Raw genomic sequence first — 22,384 nt, forward strand, 5'->3', positions numbered from 1 at the left:
TTGAGGTCAAATAAGAATAATCATCCTCACACTTTTGTTTATGATGTGAATAAAATGGTCACAACTAGGCTTAATAACAAAATTAATTAAATTGAATAAAATAAATCTAAAGGTCATGTAACAAGAGATCAATTTTAAAAAATGGGGGGAGGAGCTTCAAGATGGCAGAAGAGTAAGACGCGGAGATCACCTTCCTCCCCACAAATACATCAGAAATACATCTACATGTGGAACAACTCCTACAGAACACCTACTGAACGCTGCCAGAAGACCTCAGACCTCCCAAAAGGCAAGAAACTCCCCACGTACCTGGGCAGGGCAAAAGAAAAAAGAATAACAGAGACAAAAGAATAGGGACGGGACCTGCACCAGTGGGAGAGAGCTGTGAAGGAGGAAAGGTTTCCACACACTAGAAGCCCCTTTTCGGGCGGAGACTGCGGGCGGCAGAGGAGGGGAGCTTCGGAGCCACAGAGGAGAGCACAGCAACAGGGGTGCGGAGGGCAAAGCGGAGAGATTCCGGCACAGAGGATCGGTGCCGACCGGCACTCACCAGCCCGAGAGGCTTGTCTGCTCACCCGCCGGGGTGGGCGGGGGCTGGGAGGTGAGGCTCGGGCTTTGGTCGGATCCCAGGCAGAGGACTGGGGTTGGCGGCATGAACACAGCCTGAAGGGGGCTAGTGCGCCATGGCTATCTGGGAGGGAGTCTGGGAAAAAGTCTGGAGCTGCCAAAGAGGCAAGAGACTTTTTCTTGCCTCTCTGTTTCCTGGTGCACGAGGAGAGGGGATTCAGAGCGCTGCTTAAAGGAGCTCCAGAGATGGGCACAAGCCGTGGCTATCAGCCTGGACACCAGAGACGGGCATGAGACGCTAAGGCTGCTGCTGCCGCAACCAAGAAGCCTGTGTGCAAGCACAGGTCACTGTCCACACCTCCCCTCCCGGGAGCCTGTGCAGCCCGCGCAGCCCGCCACTGCCAGGGTCCCATGATCCAGGGACAACTTCCCCGGGAGAACGCATGGCACGCCTCAGGCTGGTGCAACGTCACACCGGCCTCTGCCGTCACAGGCTGTCCCCGCATCTGTACCTCTCCCTTCCCCTGGCCTGAGTGAGCCAGAGCCCCCAAATCAGCTGCTCCTTCAACCCCGTCCTGTCTGAGCGAAGAACGGATGCCCTCAGGAGACCTACATGCAGAGGCGGGTCCAAATCCAAAGCTGAACCCCGGGAGCTATGCGAACAAAGAGGAGAAAGGGAAATCTCTCTGAGCAGCCTCAGGAGCAGCGGATTAAATCTCCACCATCAACTTGACATACCCTGCATCTATGGAATACCTGAATAGACAACGAATCATCCCAAATTGAGGAGGTGGACTTTGGGAGCAACGATATATATATATACTTTTTTCCCTTTTTCTCTTTTCGTGACTGTTTATGTTTATGCTTCAGTGTGTGATTTTGTCTGTATAGCTTTGCTTTTACCATTTGTACTAGGGTTCTGTCTCTCCGTGTTTTTTTTTTTTTTTTTTTTTTTTAGTATATTTTGAGCGCTTGTTATCATTGGTGGATTTGCTTTTTGGTTTGGTTCTTTTTTTTTAATTTAAAATTTTTTTTTAATTATTTTTTTTATTTTAATAACTTTATTTTATTCTTTCTTTCTTCCTTTCTTTTTTCTCTTTCTTTTTTTTCTCCCTCAATTCCTTTCTTCCTCCCTTCCTCCCTTTCTCTCTTTCTCTTTCTCTCTTTCTTTCTCCCTCCCTTCCTTCCTTCCTTTCTTCCTCCCTTTCTCCCTTTCTCTCTCTCTTCCTTCCTTCCTTGCCTTCCTTCCTTCCTTCCCTCCTTCCTTCCTTCCTTTTATTCTGAGCCGTGTGGATGACAGACTCTTGGTGCGCCACCCTCGGAGGTGGGAGAGCCAAGTTCAGGACATTGGTCCACCAGAGACATCCCAGCCCCACGTAATATCAAACAGCGAAAATCTCCCAGAGATCTCCATCTCAAAGCCAAGACCCAGCTCCACTCAACAACCAGCAAGCTACAGTGCTGGACACCCTATGCCAAACAACTAGCAAGACAGGAACACAACACCAGCCATTAGCAGAGAGGTTGGTGAAAATCATAACAAGGTCACAGACACACCAAAACACACCACCACACGTGGACCTGCACACCAAGAAAGACAAGATCCAGCCTCATCCACCAGAACACAGGCACTAGTCCCCTCTACCAGGAAGCCTACACAACCCACTGAACCAACCTTAGCCACTGGGGGAAGACACCAAAAACAACGGGAATTACGAACCTGCAGCCTGTGAAAAGGAGACCCAAACACAGTAAGTTAAGCAAAATGAGAAGACAAAGAAACACACAGCAGATGAAGGAGCAAGGTAAAAACCCACCAAACCTAACAAATGAAGAGGAAATAGGCAGTCTACCTGAAAAAGAATTCAGAATAATGATAGTAAACGTGTTCCAAAATCTTGGAAATAGAATGGAGAAAATACATGAAACATTTAACAAGGACCTAGAAGAACTAAAGAGCAAACAAACAATGATGAACAACACAATAAATGAAATTAAAAATTCTCTAGAAGGGATCAATAGCAGAATAACTGAGGCAGAAGAACGGATAAGTGACCTGAGAGGAAAAAATCATAGAAATAACTACTGCAGAGCAGAATAAAGAAAAAAGAATGAAAAGAATTGAGGACAGTCTCAGAGACCACTGGGACAATACTAAACACACCAACATTCGAATTATATGGGCCCCAGAAGAAGAAGAGAAAAAGAAAGGGACTGAGAAAATATTTGAAGAGAGTATAGTTGAAAACTTCCCTAATATGGGAAAGGAAATAGTCAATCCAGGAAGCGCAGAGTATCCCATACAGGATAAATCCAAGGAGAAACATGCCAAGACACATATTACTCAAACTATAAAAAATTAAATACAATGAAAAAATTTAAAAAGCAGCAAGAGAAAAACAACAAATAACATATAAGGGAATCCCCATAAGGTTAACAGTTGATCTTTCAGCAGAAACTCTGGAAGCCAGAAGGGAGTGGCAAGACATATTTAAAGTGATGAAAGGGAAAAACCTACAACCAAGATTACTCTACCCAGCAAGGATCTCATTCAGATTCAACAAAGTAGTTAACACAGTTACAGACAAGCAAAAGTTAAGGGAATTCAGCACCACCAAGCCAGCTTTACAACAAATGCTGAAGGAACTTCTCTAGGCAGTAAACACAAGAGAAGGAAAAGACCTACAATAACAAACCAAAAACAATTAAGAAAATGGTAATAGGAACATACATATTGATAATTACCTTAAATGTAAATGGATTAAATGCTCCAACCAAAAGACATACACTGGATAAATGGATACAAAAGCAAGACCTGTATATATTCTGTCTACAAGAGACCCACTTCAGAATTAGGGACACATCCAGACTGAAAGTGAGGGGATGGAAAAAAATATTCCATACAAATGGAAATCAAAAGAAAGCTGGAGTAGCAATTTTTATATCAGACAAAATAGACTTTAAAATAAAGACTATTACAAGAGACAAAGAAAGACACTACATAATGATCAAGGGATCAATCCAAGAAGAAGATATAACAATTGTAAATATTTATGCACCCAGCATAGGAGCACCTCAATACATAAGGCAAATACTAACAGCCATAAAAGGGGAAATCGACAGTAACACCATCATAGTAGGGGACTTTAACACCCCACTTTCACCAATGGACACATCATCCAAAATGAAAATAAATAAGGAAACCCAAGCTTTAAATGATACATTAAACAAGATGGACTTCATTGATATTTATAGGACCTCCGTCCAAAAACAACAGAATACACTTTCTTCTCAAGTGCTCATGGAACAGTCTCCAGGATAGATCATATCGTGGGTCACAAATCAAGCCTTGGTAAATTTAAGAAAATTGAAATCGTATCAAGTATCATTTCTGACCACAATGCTATGAGACTATATATCAATTACAGGAAAAAATCTGTAAATAATACAAACACAGGGATGCTAAATAATACACTACTAAATAACCAAGAAATCACTGAAGAAATCAAAGAGGAAATCAAAAAATTCCTAGGAACAAATGACAGTGAAAAAATGATGACCCAAAACCTATGGGATGCAGCAAAAGCAGTTCTAAGAGGGAAGTTTACAGCAGTAAAATCCTTAGGAAACAAGAAACATCTCAAATAAACAACCTAACCTTACACCTAAAGCAATTAGAGAAAGAAGAACAATAAACTCCCAAATTTAGCAGAAGGAAAGAAATCGTAAAGATCAGATCAGAAATAAATGAAAAAAAAATGAAGGAAATGATAGCAAAGATCAATAAAACTAAAAGCTGGTTCTTTGAGAAGATAAACAAAATTGATAAGCCAATAACCAGACTCATGAAGAAAAGAAGGGAGAAGACTCAAATCAATAGAATTAGACATGAAAAAGGAAAAGTAACAACTGACACTGCAGAAATAGAAAGGATCATGAGAGATTACTACAAGCAACTATATGCCAATAAAATGGACAACCTGGAAGAAATGGAAAAATTCTTAGAAATGCACAACCTTCCGAGACTGAACCAGGAAGAAATAGAAAATATGACCAGACCAGTCACAATCACTGAAATTGAGACTGTGATTAAAAATTTCCAACAGGGCTTCCCTGCTGGCGCAGTGGTTGAGAGTCCTCCTGCCGATGCAGGGGACACAGGTTCGTGCCCCGGTCTGGGAAGATCCCACATGCCGCAGAGTGGCTGGGCCCGTGAGCCTTGGCCGCTGGGCCTGCACGTCCGGAGCCTATGCTCCGCAACGGGAGAGGCCACAACAGTGAGAGGCCCGCAGACAGCAAAAAAAAAAAAAAAAGAAAACTTCCAACAAACAAAAGCCCAGCACCTCATGGCTTCACAGGCGAATTCTATCAGACATTTCGAGAAGAGCTAACATCTATCCTTCTCAAACTCTTCCAAAATATAGCAGAGGAAGGAACACTCCCAAACTCATTCTATAAGGCCACCATCACCCTGATACCAAAACCAGAAAAAGATGTCACAAAAAAAGAAAACTACAGACTAATATCACTGATGAATGTAGATGCAAAAATGCTCAACAAAATACTAGCAAACAGAATCCAACAGCACATTAAAAGGATCATACACCATGATCAAGCGGGGTTTATCCCAGGAATGCAAGGATTCTTCAATATACACAAATCAATCAATGTGATACACCATATTAACAAATCGAAGGAGAAAAACCATATGATCATCTCAATAGATGCAGAGAAAGCTTCCGACAAAATTTAACACCCGTTTATGATAAAAACCCTGCAGAAAGTAGGCAGAGAGGGATCTTTCCTCAACATAATAAAGGCCATATATGACAAACCCACAGCCAACATCGTCCTGAATGGTGAAAAACTGAAACCATTTCCACTAAGATCAGTAACAAGACAAGGTTGCCTGCTCTCACCACTGTTATTCAACATAGTTTTGGAATTTTTAGCCACAGCAATCAGAGAAGAAAAAGAAAAAAAAGGAATCCAAATTGGAAAAGAAGAAGTAAAGCTGTCACTGTTTGCAAATGACATGATACTATACATAGAGAATCCTAAAGATGCTACCAGAAAACTACTTGAGCTAATTAATGAATTTAGTAAAGTAGCAGGATACAAAATTAATGCACAGAAATCCCTTGCATTCCTATACACTAATGATGAAAAATCTGAAATTGAAATTAATAAAATACTCCCATTTACCATTGCAACAAAAAGAATAAAATACCTCGGAATAAACCTAACTAAGGAGACAAAAGACCTGTATGTAGAAAATTATAAAACACTGATGAAAGAAATTAAAGATGACAGAAATAGATGGAGAGATATACCATGTTCTTGGATTGGAAGAATCAACGTTGTGAAAATGACTATACTACCGAAAGCAATCTACAGATTCAATGCAATCTCTATGAAACTACCACTGGCATTTTTCACAGAACCAGAACAAAAAATTTCACAATTTGTATGGAAACACAAAAGACCAAATAGCCAAAGCAATCCTGTGAAAGAAAAACGGAGCTGGAGGAATCAAGCTCCCAGACTTCAGACTATAGTACAGAGCTACAGTAATCAAGACAGTATAGTAGTGGCACAAAAACAGAAATATAGATCAGTGGAACAGGATAGAAAGCCCAGGGATAAACCCACGCACATATGGTCACCTTATCTTTGATAAAGTAGGCAAAAATATACAATGGAAAAAAGACAGCCTCTTGAATAAGTGGTGCTGGGAAAACTGGACAGCCACATGTAAAAGAATGAAATTAGAACACTCCCTAACACCATACACAAAAATAAACTCAAAATGGATTAAAGACCTAAATGTAAGGTGAGACACTATCAAACTCTTAGAGGAAAACATAGGCAGAACACTCTATGACATAAATCACAGCAACATCCTTTTGACCCAACTCCTAGAGAAATGAAAATAAAAAGAAAAATAAACAAATGGGAGCAAATGAAACTTAAAAGCTGTTTGCACAGCAAAGGAAACCATAAGCAAGACGAAAAGACAACCCTCAGAATGGGAGAAAATATTTGCAAATGAAGCAACTGACAAAGGATTAATCTCCAAAATTTATAAGCAGCTCATGCAGCTCAATATCAAAAAAAACAAACAACCCAATCTAAAAATGGGCAGAAGACCTAAATAGACATTTCTCCAAAGAAGATATACAGATTGCCAACAAACACATGATAGAATGCTCAACATCACTAATCATTAGATAAATGCAAAACAAAACTACAATGAGGTATCACCTCACACCAGTCAGAATGGCCATCATCAAAAAACCTACAAACAGGGCTTCCCTGGTGGCGCAGTGGTTGAGAGTCCGCCTGCCGATGCAGGGGACACGGGTTCGTGCCCTGGTCCGGGAAGATCCCACATGCCGCGGAGCGGCTGGGCCCGTGAGCCATGGCCGCTAAGCCTGCGTGTCCGGAGCCTGTGCTCCGCAACGGGAGAGGCTACAACAGTGAGAGGCCCGCGTACCGCAAAAAAAAAAAAAAAAAAAAAAAAAAAAACCTACAAACAATAAATGCTGGAGAGGGTGGGGAGAAAAGGGAACCCTTTTGCACTGTTGGTGGGAATGTAAATTGATACAGCCACTATGGAGAACAGTATGGATGTTCCTTAAAAATCTCAAAATAGAACTACCATACAACCCAGCAATCCCACTACTGGGCATATACCCTGAGAAAACCATAATTCAAAAAGAGTCATGTACCACAATGTTCATTGCAGCTCTATTTACAATAGCCAGGATATGGAAGCAACCTAAGTGTTCATCGACAGTTGAATGGATGAAGAAGATGTGGCACATATATACAATGGAATATTACTCAGCCATAAAATAGAAACGAAATTGAGTTTTTTGTAGTGAGGTGGATGGACCTAGAGTCTGTCATACAGAGTGAAATAAGTTAGAAAGAGAAAAACAAATACTGTATGCTAACACATATATATGGAATTTTAAAAAATGATCATGAAGAACCTATGGGCAAGACGGGAATAAAGATGCAGACCTACTAGAGAATGTACTTGAGGCCACAGTGAGGGGGAAGTGTAAGCTGGTACCAAGTGAGGGAGTTGTAGTGTATATATGGACATATATACACTACCAAATGTAAAATAGATAGGTAGTGGGAAACAGTTGCACAGCACAGCGAGATCAGCTCAGTGCTTTGTTACCAGCTAGAAGGGTGGGAAAGGGAGGGTGGGATGGAGGGAGGTGCAAGAGGGAAGAGATATGGGGATATATGTGTATGTATAGCTGATTCACTTTGTAATAAAGCAGAAACTAAAACACCATAATAAAGCAATTATACTCCAAGAAAAATGTTAACAAATAGAAAATGAGAGGGGGACTTCCCTGGTTGCACAGTGGTTAAGAATCCGTGTGCCAATGCAGGAGACACGGGTTCCAGCCCCGGCCCAGGAAGATCCCACATGACATGGAGCAACAAAGCCTGTGCACCACAACTACTGAGCCTGTGCTCCAGAGCCTACGAGCCACAACTACTGAGCCCGCATGCCACAATTACTGAAGCCTGCTCACCTAGAGCCCGTGCTACACAACAAGAGAAGCCACTGCAACGAGAAGCCCGTGCGCTGCAATGAAGAGTAGCTCTCGCTCGCCACAACTAGAGAAAGCCCATGTGCAGCAACGAAGACACAACACAGCCAAAAATAAATAAAGAAGTTAAAAAAATAATTGAAAAATGAGAGGAACAATGAAATAAAACGTTTATATTCTGCTTAAAATTATCTTGTAGACAAATAGTAGTAACAGTAGGCAGTAATAGTAGAATAGCAACAACTAATATTTATTAAGTATCTGGTATACGTCAGGTATTGTGGGAAGCTCTGTGTGTCCCGTACATCATCTCATTTAACACAGCACAGAAAGGATTCATTCACTGATTCAGCAAGTACAATAATAAGTGCCTATTATGTGTCCATATTGCACTAGATGCTGGAGATAGAATGCTGAACACCATATAGCCCTACAGTCATGCCTGCAAGGAGTTTGTGGACTGGGGGGGGGGGCGGGGGAGAGGAACATTAATTCCATCCGTGGGGAGGAAGAGAGGGAAGTAGGGAGGGAAGAACAGAGCATAGGAGCCTCTGCTCTCCTGCCATCTCCATCACTCCTTAGCCCCAAGTATGTTTTCTGTTTGCAGGAGAGAGTGAGCAATTCTTGGGGTTTGGCAGGGGCCCATCAGACCTCACAGATAGAGGCGGGGGAGCCTAGTTAAGTGCCCAAGGCTCTAAAGATGGTTACCTGAGTTCAAAGTCTGGCTTCCATAATGATTAGTAGCCTTAGACAAGTGACCCAACTTCTCCCTGCCCCGGTTTCCTCAAGTGAGAAATGGGATTAATCGTAGCTCCTGCTTTGAAGTTATAATAATTAGATTATGATTCATTTAAGGCATGTAATACAGTATGTTAACTTTAGCTATTACTAGTACCAGCTTTCCTGGGGATACTGTGGTTGGAATCTGAATGTTTTTCTTTTCCTTATACCAGCATGTGTCATTGTTGATTTCATTATACTTTATTGCCAATTACATTCCTGTTAAAGGTAGAACCAGTGCAAAAACAACTGTTTGGGGTATTGTATATTTTATATAATTCATACATATCAGTAATACAAAATCAAACATATAGTTGAAACTGTGAACTCTAGATTCCACATAAAAGTTTTAAGTTTCACCAATGATGGGAGATAAGGAATGGAAAGATCTGAATTACCCCTGATAATTTAGTCTAGTCCAGGCGTTGATTCTTTCTTTCTTTTTAGATGAATTTTTTAAATTGAAGTATAGTTGACTTACAGTGTTGTGTCAATCTTTGCTGTACAGCAAAGTGACTCAGTTATACACATGTATACATTCTTTTTTATATTCTTTTCCGTTATGGTTTATCATAGGATATTGAATATAGTTACCTGTGCCATACATTAGGACCTTGTTGTTTTTCAATTCTAAATGTAATAGGTTGCCTCTACCAACCCCAAACTCCCAGTCCATCCCTCTCCCTTCCCCCTCCCCGTTGGCAACCACAAGTCTGTTCTCTATGTCTATGAGTCTGTGTCTCTTTTAGAGGTTCATTTGTGCCATATTTTAGATTTCACAATTTCTAGTCACATCCATGCTGCTGCAAATGGCATTATTTTGTTCTTTCTTATGGCCGAGTAATATTCCATTGTATACATGTACCACATCTTCTTTATCCATTCATCTGTCGATGGACCTTTAGGTTGTTTCATGTTTTGGCTATTGTGAATAGTGCTGCTCTGAACATAGGGGTGCATGTATCTTTTTGAATTATAGTTTTGTCTGGGTGTATTCCCAGGAGTGGGATTGCTGGATCATATGGTAGTTCTATTTTTAGTTTTCTGAGGAACCTCCATATTGTTTTCTGTTGTGGCTGCACCAACTTACATTCCCACCAACAGGGTAGGAGGGTTCCCTTTTCTCTACATTGATTCTTAATGATATAAATATCTGAATGTACTAAAAGTTTGTAAAATAGAGATGATACCATTAAGGAGAGCTGCTGTTTCTGGAATTAGACATTAAAGTGAGAATTCTGTAAAATATAAATATTCTGAATTGCAGCACCACACATCAGTGCGATGCGATGGGAGCTGCTTCTCTAGGAGCCAATATCTGCCTTCTCTTTTTAAAGAAAAGTGGTGTGATTATTCTTTCTTCATCTGTAAGAGGAGTATATCCCAAGAGTTCTTTTAGCATTCTCCATTCCAGATTTCTATGGTTTTAGTACTCTAACTTGGGTAATTATTTGAATGATGAAAATATACTTTTCTAAAAGAACTTTTGAATACGTTAAAATTGGCATGCAGATAGAAATTTGAAGCTCTCATGTTCCACTGATACTTTTGAAACATAACTGGCATCGTTTTTACTGTCTTTCTTTCAGGGACCAATAATCTTCTGTAAATATCAACATCAGTCTTTGTGAGAGAGGAAGAGTTGACAGGATACAGATCACACCTTCACACTAGGCTACCAGCAGAAACTTCCAGTTTACCCCTTTGTCACCTGTGCTCCAAAGGTAAGCACTTGTAAGCTGCTGTAGCCTTCAATTTAGATAAGCATTCAGAAAATAACAGATTGATGATGATAAAGATAATGACTTTTCATTATCTGTAATCTTTTACCTGGGAGAATTTAAAAGGATTTTTTAATGAGAAAAAAAAATCCATCCAGAAATTTAATTTCAGGAGATTTTTTTTTTATCACAAATGGATGTTGAATTTCATCAAAAGCTCTTTATGCATCTGTTGAGATGACCACATGGTTTTTATTCTTCAGTTGGTCAATGTGGTGTATCATATTGATTGATTTGTGGATATTAAAAAATCCTTGCCTCCCTGGGATAAATTCCACTTGATTATGGCATATAATCCTTTTAATGTATTGTTGGTTCAGTTTGCTAATATTTTGCTGAGGATTTTTACATCTATGTTTATCAGTAATATTGGCTTGTCATTTTCTTTTTTGTGATACCTTTGTCTGGTTTTGGTGTCAGGGTAATGCTCGCCTCATAGAATGAGTTCAGAAATGTTCCTTGCTCTGCAGTCTTTTGGAATAGTTTGAGAAGGCTAGGTGTTAACTCTGCTCTAAATGTTTGATATAATTCACCTGTGAAGCCGTCTTGTCCTGGACTTTGGTTTGTTGGGAGTTTTTAAATTAGTGATTCAGTTTAATTACTGGTAGTTGGTCTGTTCCTATTTTCTATTTTTTCCTGGTGCAGTCTTGGATGATTGTACATTTCTAAGAATTTATCCATTTCTTCTCAGTTGTCCATTTTATTGGCATATAGTTGTTTGTAGTAGTTTCTTATGACCTTTTATATTTCTGTGGTGTCAGTTGGAACTTCTCCTTTTTCATTTCCAGTTTTGTTGATTTGGGTCCGCTCCCTTTTTTTTTCTTGATGAGTCTGATTAAAGGTTATCAATTGTGTTTATCTTTTCAAAGAACAAGTTTTTAGTTTCATTGATTTTTTTCTCTTTTTTTTGTCTCTATTTCATTTATTTCTGCTCTGATCTTTATAATTTCTTTCCTTCTGCTAACGTTGGGTTTTGTTTTTTCTTCTTTCTTTAGATCGTTCAGGTGTATTGTTAGGTTGCTTATTTGAGATATTTCTTGTTTCCCAAGGTAAGCTTGTGTTTTTATAAACTTCCCTCTTAGAACTGCTTTTGCTGTGTCGCATAGGTTTTGGATCGTCATGTTTTTGTTTTTATTTTTCTCTAGGTATTTTTTCATTTCCTCCTTGATTTCTTCAGTGATCCATTCGTTCGTTAGTGGCATATTGTTTAGCCTCCATGTGTTTGTATTTTTTGCAGTTTTTTTTCTTGTGGTTGACTTCTAATCTCATAGTGTTCTGTTCAGAAAAGATGCTTGATATAATTTCAGTTTTCTTAAATTTTCCAAGGTTTGTTTTGTGGCCTAGCATGTGATCTATATTGGAGAATATTCCATGTGCATTTGAAAAGAATATGTATTCTGCTGCTTTGGGATGGAATTTTCTCTATATATTAACTGCATCTGGTCTAATGTGTCATTAGGGGCCAATGCTTCCTTATTGATTGTCTGCATGATCTGTATGTCGATGTAAGTGGGATGTTAAAGTCCAGTACTATTATTGTGTAACTGTTGATTTCTCCCTTTATGTCCATTAATATTTGCTTTATATATTTAGGTGCTCCTATGTTGGGTACATATGTATTTACAATTGTTGTATCTTCTTCTTAGATTGATCTTTTGATCGTTATATAATGTCCTCCTGTGTCTCTTGTAACAATCTTTACTTTAAGGTCTGAAATAAGTATTGCTACCCAGACTTTCTTTTGATGTCCATTTGCATGGAGAACCTTTTTCCATCCCCTCACTTTCAGTCTGTATGTGTCTTTAGATCTGAAGTGAATCTCTTGTAGGCAGCATATATACGGGTCTTGTTTTTGTATCCATTCGGCCACTCTTTGTCTTTTGATTGGAGCATTTAGTCTATTTACATTTATGGTAATTATTGATATGTATGCCATTTTGTTAATTGTTTTGGGGTTGTTTCATAGATATTTTTTGTTCCTTCTTCTTTTGTTATCTTCTCTTGTGATTTGATGACTCTTTAGTTTTATGTTTTGATTTCTCTTTCTTTTTTGTGTATGTATCTATTATAGATTTTTGGTTTGTGATGAGGTTTAAAAAGCCATGAGGTTTTTATACAGCTATATATATATAATTGTTTTAAGTTGCTGATCTCTTACTTTCAGATGCATTTTAGCAACCTTCCACTTGTACTCTCCTCCCCACACAATTTTTTTTTTTTTTTTTTTTTTTTTTTTTTTTTGCGGTACGCGGGCCTCTCACTGCTGTGGTCTCTCCCGTTGTGGAGCACAGGCTCCGGACGCGCAGGCTCAGCGGCCATGGCTCACGGGCCCAGCTGCTCTGCAGCATGTGGGATCTTCCTGGACCACGGCACGAACCCGTGTCCCCTGCATCGGCAGGCGAACTCTCAACCACTGCGCCACCAGGGAAGCCCCCCACACAATTTTTTGATATCATATTTTATATCTAATTGTTTTGTGTATCCCCTAACAGCTTATTGTGGATATAGATGATTTTACTACTTTTGTTTTTTTAACCTTCCTACCGGGTGTGTGAACGATTTCCTACCTTTACTGTATGTTTGCTTTTCTGGATGAGTTTTTTCATGCTGTAATGTTCATGTGTCTAGTTGTGGCCCTTTCTTTTTCACTTAGAGAAGTTTCTTTAACATTTCTTGTAAAGCTGGTTTGGTGGTGCTGAATTCTTTTAGCTTTTGCTTGTCTGTAAAACTTTTCATTTCTCTATCAAATCTGTATGAGAGCCTTGGTGGGCAGATTATTCTTGGTTGTAGGTTTTTCCCTTTCATCACTTTGAATATATCATGCCACTCCCTTCTGACCTGCAGAGTTTCTGCTGAAAAATCAGCTGATAGCCTTAAGGGAGTTCACTTGTGTGTTATTTGTTACTTTTCCCTTTCTGCTTTTAATATTCTCTCTTTATCTTTATTTTTTGTCATTTTTAACTACAGTGTGTCTTGGTGTGTTACTCTTTGGGTTCATCCTGTATGGGACTCTCTGCATTTCCTAGACTTGGGTGACGGTTTCCTTTCTCAGGTTAGGGAAGTTTTCAGCTATTATGTCTTCAAATGTGTTCTCTGTTCCCTTTTTTCTCTCTTTTCCTTCTGGGACCTCTATAATGCAAATATTAGTGTGTTTGCTGTTTCCCAGAGGTCTTTTAAACTGTCCTCATTTCTTTTCATTCTTCTTTCTTTTTTCTGTTTAGCAGCAGTGATTTCCACTACTCTGTCTTCCAGCTCACTGATCTGTTCCTCCGTATCATTTAGTCTACTATTTTTTCCTTCAAGTGTATTTTTCATTTCACTTTTTGTATTCTTCATCACTGTTTGTTCTTTATATTTTCTAACTCCATGTTAAAAACTTCTGACTTCTTGCTCTGCACATCCATTCTTCTCCTGAGTTCTTTGATCATCTTTACAATCACTACCCTGAACTCCTTCTTGGGTGGCTTGCCTATCTCCACTTCACTTAGTTCTTCTGGGATTTTATCTTGTTTCTTCCTCTGCAACATGTTCCTCTGTCACCTCATTTTGCTTAAGTTGCTGTTTGTATTTTTATGTGTCTGGTAGGTTAGTTACATTTCTGGACCTTGGAGAAATGGCCTCCTGTAGGAAAAGTCCTATGCATCCCCGCAGTGTATTCCCCTCTTATCACCCAAGCTATATGCTCTAGGGGTTCCCCCTATGAGGGCTGCTTGGGTCCTTCTGTTGTGGAAGGCTGACACTGAGGGCAGTCTGGTAGGCTTGTGTGGCCCCCAGTCTGATTGGTTGCCAGGTCCTACCTTGTGCAGAGGCTGCTGGTTGGGGTGGTGGGGTCTGGGTCATGAGGCAGCTAACCACGGGATCCCAGGGGGCCCTGGGGCTAGTGCTGCCTCACTGGTGAATGGAGTCAGGGTCTAGAATACTTGGGATATTGCCCACCCACTGGCACATGAAGCCGTGTCCTCGGGTTAGTGCCAGTCTACTGGCAGGCATAGCCAGGTCTTGGAGTCTGTTTGCAGGGCCCAGGGGTCTCAGAGCTGGTGTCATATAGCTGTTGGGGGGGTTGATTCCTGACACAGTTGGGTATGGGGTCCTGGGTGTCCCAAAGCTTGTGTTGGCCTGCTAGTGGGCAGGGCCAGGGCCCAGCTGGCCCCAGGGCAGGGTCTGACCTGCTCTGGGCAGGCTGCAGGATTATGGTTTTCTTGTGTCTGGTATCCGCTCTGTGGTAGGTGAGGTTGCCCCAGAGGCTAGAGCAGGCTTCCTAAGGACAGGGCCAGGGCCCAGGGGTTCTGGGCCTGGTGCCTGCCCATTGGTGGGTGGAACTGGGTCCTGGGCCATCTGGTGAACAAGGCCGTATCTGGAGGCAGCTACAAGTTCAGGAGTTTTTAAAGCTGAGTGGGACTGTGTCCCTATCCAGTTAGTTGTTTGGTCTGAAGTGTCCTAGCACTAGTGCCCACAGGTTGTTGGGTGGGTCCAGGTCTTGGAGCTAGAGGGAGGATTCCACCATAGTGCCTGCCAGCACCAGCATCCACGTGGTAGAAGGAGCTCCCAAGAATGGGTGTCATCTATGTGTATGATGTCCCCAGGGTGAGCCACAGTGGCCCCCCCACCTCTCCAGGAGACTCTCCAACCAGCAAGTAGGTCTGGCTCAGGATCCTATGAAATTTCTGCTTTTGCCCTGAATCCTGGGGTAGGTGAGGTTTTGTGTGTGCCCTTTAAGAGTGAAATCTCTGTTTCTCCCAGTCCTGTGGGACTCCCCATATTAAGCCCTGCTGGCCTTCAAAACTAAATATTCTGGGGGCTCATCTTCCTGGTGCAGGAATCCTGGGCTAGGGAGCCCAGGGGCTCAGAACTCTCACTCCTGTGGGAGAATCTCTGCAATATAATTATCCTCCAGTTTTCAGGTCGCCCACCGGGAGTATGGGATTGACTGTATCATGAGTCTGCCTCTCCTGCCCCTCTCATTGTAGTTCCTTCTTTATGTCTTTAGTTGTAGAAGATCTTTTCTGGTAGGTTCTGATATTTTTCACTGATGGTTGTTCTGAAAATAGTTGTGATTTTGGTGTGCTTGTGAGAGGAGGTAAGCTCAGGGTCTTTCAACTCTGCCATCTTGGCTGATCTCCCTCATAGCTTTTTATAATGAGATAATTTAAAATAGGTCTGGCACACAGTAGCCACTTCATAAATATTAGTTCCCTTTTTCTTTTCCTACATCAATACATTTTGAACTTGACACAAATGAAATGAAGACACAGCAGACATTTGGGGTGGTTCTGTTCTGCCTTGTCCCCACCATGGGGTGCTGGATTCCACTTAAGAGAGCTGATTTTGCCCATCCATCTGTTCCCAATTCTGTGTTTACTGATGTGACATTGGTGGCTTAAAATAAGCATGGTGGTAATATTTACACCATGAAAACTGACTAATTTTACAAATCAGCACTGTTTTGTTGTTTGAGAGATGGTTGTTAAACATTTATCAGTACACCACTACTAATGTCTATCAATTTCTTCAAGACTAAATTTTATTATTATTCAGGGCCACATTAAGTGTCTCATCTCTTTGTCATGACTAGTAAATTTAACCAAGTTCTCATCAGTCGGGAAATAGAGAACCTCAACTGGATAAACACTATATTCTTAACTAACAAGTTAATTTCTCTGTGAGTTTTTTTTGGGGGGGTGGTAAAAAAACAAACATGAAATTGACCATCTTAACCATTTTTAATTGTACAGTTCAGTAGTGTTAAGTGTGACTTGTTATTTTTTGTCTTCTATAGCATGGTTTATGTGGTGTAGGATGGGCATGATTATAAAATGTCTAAATGATTTTATTTCATTTGCAAGAAGGTGGTTAAATTCTGTTATGGTCAGGCTTATCACAATTAGTTTTCGGTTGGTTTACTTCTGGCTGGTCTTTCAGAAGCCCTTGAAACCGATTTCACATCAGGCTAGCTTTTAGGGACCTTGGTCATTGGGAATTCTGGACTTCCTTAGAACATTGAAGTCATGTGATACAGTTTTAATGACCGCCAGTTTTCCTGACTCTCAGTTCCAAATTCCGGATACCTGAGACAGGACTGGGATCCACCAAGCTTGGTTTCAGAAGACCCAATTACATTGCTCCAGTGCTGGCTCCATGGCAATCATTTTGAATGATGTGCTGGCAGAGCTGTTCCTTCATGTAGAGAGATTCTGGGCAGTTAAAGCACCTAGTCTAGTACAGCGTGTTTTATATGTCAAATGATGATAAGTGATGGCTTTAAAAAATATTTAATCAAGGTAGTTGGTATTGTAGTTAAGAATGTCCAGAATAGTATATATAGCATAGATAAAATTAACATAAAATTTCTGTAATCACAATGAGAGAGAAAGAAGAGAGTTAGTTAACATAATTCATTTGGGACTCCATCTGGTTAGAATTTTAGTTATATAATTATAAAACTAATTTCTTGGATTTAAAACAGAGACCATTCTTTTTGATAGTTTCTGGTGTGATTTAAGCATTAACACATGTACACTCATATTGTTCAAATCAGAAAGGGGGTTTCAAATATTTTTAACCCCACTTCCCCACTTCAAGTGGACAAATTGTGATAAAAACAGTTGAGGTGAATAGTTTCCAGGCAAATAACAGTTTACAATGAAGTCTGGAGTCTAGGTCTTGAGTTGACATTTCCCCAGAAGGTGATTATGGTATAGGACACAGCGTAGAATGTGGCACAGAGATTTGGACTGTGAGTCATTCCTACCTACTGTTTTTACATCATTGACAAGCTATGTGATCTTGGGAACATCATTTAAAACTTTCTGGGCCTAAGTTTCCTGTCCATAAAACAGGGAGAATAATATCTATTTGACAGAAATGTTTTGAAAATTAAGTTAAATAATGTATCCTTGTACTTAGTAAATAATACTTTTACTCAGTTTTCAGTTACAGGTTATCTTTTTCATGTATAACCAATCATTTACACATATCTAATGTCTACATATTACTTCATAACTCTTTTTTGGCACCAACAATCTGGCACATACTGTGTGGGGCGAATGGGATACCGTGGCCCATCTAAAATGATCCCTGCCCTCAAGTAGCTAAACGCAAAGCTATTTGTTATTTAATTTGAGTAGCTATCACCAGTTTTTTCATATTATAAAGCCATGCCTAAAAAGCACTAGCCAAAACTCTAGAAACATGAGATGTTTGCACATGATTTTCATATTCAGTGGTCTGTAGGATATGCAGTCCTTATGGTAAAGTGTATAACAAATAGCCAGCTTGGAGGACAGCCTTTTCTGGAAGGGTATTTATGGAGAAGTGTTCTTTGCAACATTGAGTTTGGGTAGCAGTATCTTCACTTCTGACTATATGTGTTCTGTATAATACACTTGGAATTTAGCTCCTCAGAAAACAAGTTCATTTCTTTTTAAATATAGATTTATTATTTTTTTGACTACAAATACAGTGCATTGAAGTGGACACTGCTACACTGTAATACACCACCAGAGCTCTCCTACAAGATTGAAAGACTTCTACGTCTAGCTGCTTGGTGTATCTCGAAGTGCTACAAACTGGGTGGCTTAAAACAACAGAAATTTGTTCTCTCATAGTTCTAGAGCCTAGAAGCTCAAAATCAAGGTGTTGGGAGGACCATAGTCTCTCCAGAGCCTCTACAGGAAAATCGTTCCTTGACTCTTCCAGCTTCTGGTAGCCCCAGGCATTTGATTTCTGTCTCTGTCTTCATGTGGTAGTCTCTTTTTTGTATTTTTGTGTTCACGTCCAAATTTTCCTACTCTTATAAAGACACCAGTCATATTGGATTAGGCCGCACCCAAATTCAGCTTGCCCTCATTTTAACTTGATTACATTTACAAAAACTTTCTAAATAAGATCACATTCATAGGGTCAGGACTTGAATGTGTCTTTGGGGGGCACAGTTCAATTCATAACATCCTGAATATTTACATTATTCTTATTAATAAGACATTACTATGGCACTTTAATAAACACTGACACATGTTTCAGGAAAATTCAGTTTTATGTAACCATAAGCTTCTTATTGAATAAATAGCCAAGGGAGAAGGCAGTGGACTTACTCCTGGCTTATAAAACAGCTCAGAAAGTAATAACCTTAATTAAACTGACTAAGCTGTAGAATGTAAGCAGAGTATGTTTTCTGTGTTCTAAGGACCAAGAACATATCTTGGTCCTGCAATATTGCATATCTTCGAGAGTATTAATCCAGTGATTTCTTATGAATATTTGGGGGCAACAGAAACAAAATAAGCAGATGGAACTATGTTAAATTAAAAAGCATCTTCACAGCAAAGGAAACCATTAGCACAATGAAAAGGAAACCTAGAAAATGGGAGAAAATACTTGCAAACTACATATCTGACATGAGGTTAATATCCCAAACATACCAGAAACGCATACAACTCATTAGCAAAGAAAAAAACAATTAAAAACAGGGCAAAGTACCTAAATAAACATTTTTTCCAAAGCATGTATCCAGTTGCCCAAGGTGCCGAACGTCACTAATCATCAGGAAATGCAAATCAGAAACGCAATGAGATGTCACCTCACACGTGTAAGGGTGGCTATTATCACAAAGACAAGAGATAACAAATGCTGGTGAGGATGTGGAAAAAAGGGAACCCTTATAGACTGTTGGTGGGAATGTAAATTGGTGCAGCCTCTATGGAGAACAATCTGGAAGTTTCTAAAGAAATTAAAAATAGAACCACCATCTGATCCAGCAATTCCACTTCTGGGTATATATCCCCCCAAAATGAAATTATCTCTTGAAGCTATATCTGTACTCCCATGTTCATAACATTATTCACAAGAGCCCAGGTATGGAAACAACCTAAGTATCTGTTGATGAATGAATGGATCAAGAAAATGGGGTATATATACACAATGGAATATTAGCCTTGAAAGAGGAAGAAATCCTGTCATTTGCAACAACAGTGGATGAAGCTGGAGGGCATTATGCTAAGTGAAATAAACCAGACAGAGAATGACAAATACTACATGATAGCACGTATATGTAGAATTCTAAAAGCAAAAATAGTCAAATTCATAGAAACAGAGAGTAGAAAAGTGTTTGCTGGAAGGTGGGGGTGGATAGGAGGAGATTCATTAAGAGGTATAAACTTTCAGTTGTAAGATGAATAAGGTCTGAGTATATAACATGGTGATTATAGTTGATAACACTGTATCATATAACTGAAATTTGCTAAAAGAGTTGAACACCAACAACAAAAAATTGGGAAGTAAGTAAATGCCCTTATTGTGACTAAATGTTACAAGGTATATTCTAGAGCTATTTCATAGTGTGGTTCTTTAAACTATGGCATACAGAAACAAGTGTCAACATGAGTAGGCTACCACCGAAAATGGCATTTGGTATCATGGAGGATGAATTAAAAGCTACCACAGAACCAGCCACAGCAGAAGCTCCCCCTGTTAGGGTTACAGGACCCGCACAGCTCATCTCTCATCTCAGATAATGAGCCACTGTGACTCTGGGAGCTCTGCCTGGTGACAGCTGAGAGCAAAGGCCGTGACATCTGGCTTCCAGTGCTGCAATGTGATCTTTCTTCTCCTCTTTTTGCTTTTTTCTCCATAAAAATTGACAATGAAGACCTTTTTGAGGGGGGAAATGACATAAATCATTGCAAATGGAGATAAATCAGTTAACAGACAAGAGAAGCTGATCTGGAAACCAAGAGATAATATTGTGTGTAAAATAAAGTTCATACATTCCTGAAAAATAAAACTGTGTTTTTGTTTTATGTTCTGTTTTGTATTTTGTTTGATTTTATTAGGGCATATAATAGTATCCTCTGTATTTGGTGAAAATAAAAATTATTTTATAAACCTGAATTAGAGGCATAAAGGAAGAACTCCTAAGTCTGGAGTCTCGTAGGATAGATATAATGAAATGTACTGAACCTTGAAATAGGGAGCTAAGCAGAAATGATCGTTATGATATGATTATTTTGTCGTGGCATACAGTGGTCATTAATGGTGACAGAAAAGGCAAGACCTTGATTTTAATTGTGCCAGAAGGTTGTTTGTAAAACTTAGAACATCTTCTCATATGTCAAGAGAATATGAATATTCTAGACTAGGAGTTGATGCTGTGAATGAACAGCTTTGGATTCTAATTTAGTGTAAATTTTTTTTAATCAAGAAGAGACATTTTCAACAGAAATAACTGGCTCATGATACATAATTCAGGCTGCATTTTAATACCTCAAGTGTAAATGAATGAAAAACATATGAATTACATCTTTCTTCAAATATCCAAGTAAAAAACAAAAGGAGAAAATGTGCTTGACAAAATGATTGAGAGCATTTCAAGTTACAGACACACACATACACATACACACACACATTCACACACACATTCATTCTGGATGACTTAGCCATTCCACATGGATTTCATTCTATTTGTAGAGTTTGTTTCCTGTCCTTTATGTATTATAAAAATTGTCTTAATTTTAGAAGCAGTACAAACACCATTTTATGATATTTAAATAAACTCAAATGTCTTCTTGCATTCCATTTTTTCAATGCTATGCTAAAACTAAAAGGAATGGAAACAGCCTATTCCAAATATCAGGGGTTTTGGAGTGTTTTAATCGATACCTTATTTCTGTTAATAAGTCTACATTTTTTCATCTTCTTCAAACTCCTCTTGTCTTAGATAGATGTATTTATGGTCCTTGTCTGATAATTCCACTCCAGCTTCAAATGGTTTTCTTATGTTATATCTGTGCTTGGAAACTTTTTTTTTCTTCATGTCTTTTTTGGTCTTCCAGTTTGAAAAGCATTCTCAAACATGTCCTAAAACATTACTTCCTCCAATAAAGCATTTTAAAGCTATTTGGAAAAGAGCTGACATTTTTATGGGCAGAATCAAAAATCATTCAACTATGCAAGAGTTGGATTTGCCATAAGGAGAATCCTGGTTCATTTCCTTGATTCAAAACTCTTCATCCATAGTCTTGGAAGCTGTTAATCAATCTCTGAAGTAGTAACACCTTTCTAGTTTTTCAAGCATCATCTGAATGAACTCCTAGCCCCTGATGATGACAGGTTTGGGATGAGAGCAGCATTGTGCCCAAGCCATATTAGAGATGTAGATCTGGAATCTAAGTGTGAGAATAGTGCCATATTATCATCTTTTGAAAGCTTGGCTATGAAGGAACAGAAAGTCCTTTTTGGAAAGTGGTTAAGGGAGTTGAATCATACACATATTTGTTATTAAGGTCACAGGCTACACAGAAATTTCTGGCATAGCCATCCTAGGTCAGTGTGCAGTAGTTGGGCACATTGTCTTTCTAAAACCCACAAACTCAAAAACAAACAGGAAAAACAGACAAACGGTGTAAATATTTATTTGATGTAAATATTATGTCCTAAGGGGAGGCAAATGTATTCCTATGTTCAAGTCATAGAGAGGTCTGCAAAGGCATTAGGAATCACTAATCACATATCCAAATTCTTATATATCGTTGCCCCTTGAACAACACAGGTTTGAACTGCATGGGTCCACTTATATGCAAGTTTTTTTCAACAGCAAATACCACCGTACTATAAGAGCCCAGTTGGTTGAATAAGCAGATGCAGAACTGGAGATACAAGGAACTAGGGACACAGAGGGACAAC

The 22,384-nt window shown here is 39.5% G+C and overlaps 1 long non-coding RNA gene across 1 annotated transcript in view; it reads left to right on the forward strand.

Annotated features, from left to right (window-relative positions):
* LOC308622925 overlaps window positions 1–22,384 on the forward strand; it is a 244,157-nt gene that overhangs the window by 94,589 nt on the left and 127,184 nt on the right. The window contains exon 3 of the long non-coding RNA XR_014016705.1: window positions 10,517–10,651. This is a non-coding gene — a long non-coding RNA (uncharacterized lncRNA). The remainder of the gene's footprint in view (window positions 1–10,516; window positions 10,652–22,384) is intronic.

Source organism: Mesoplodon bidens, assembly GCF_964165515.1.
Source record: "Mesoplodon bidens genome assembly, chromosome: 9".
NCBI lineage: Eukaryota > Metazoa > Chordata > Mammalia > Artiodactyla > Ziphiidae > Mesoplodon > Mesoplodon bidens.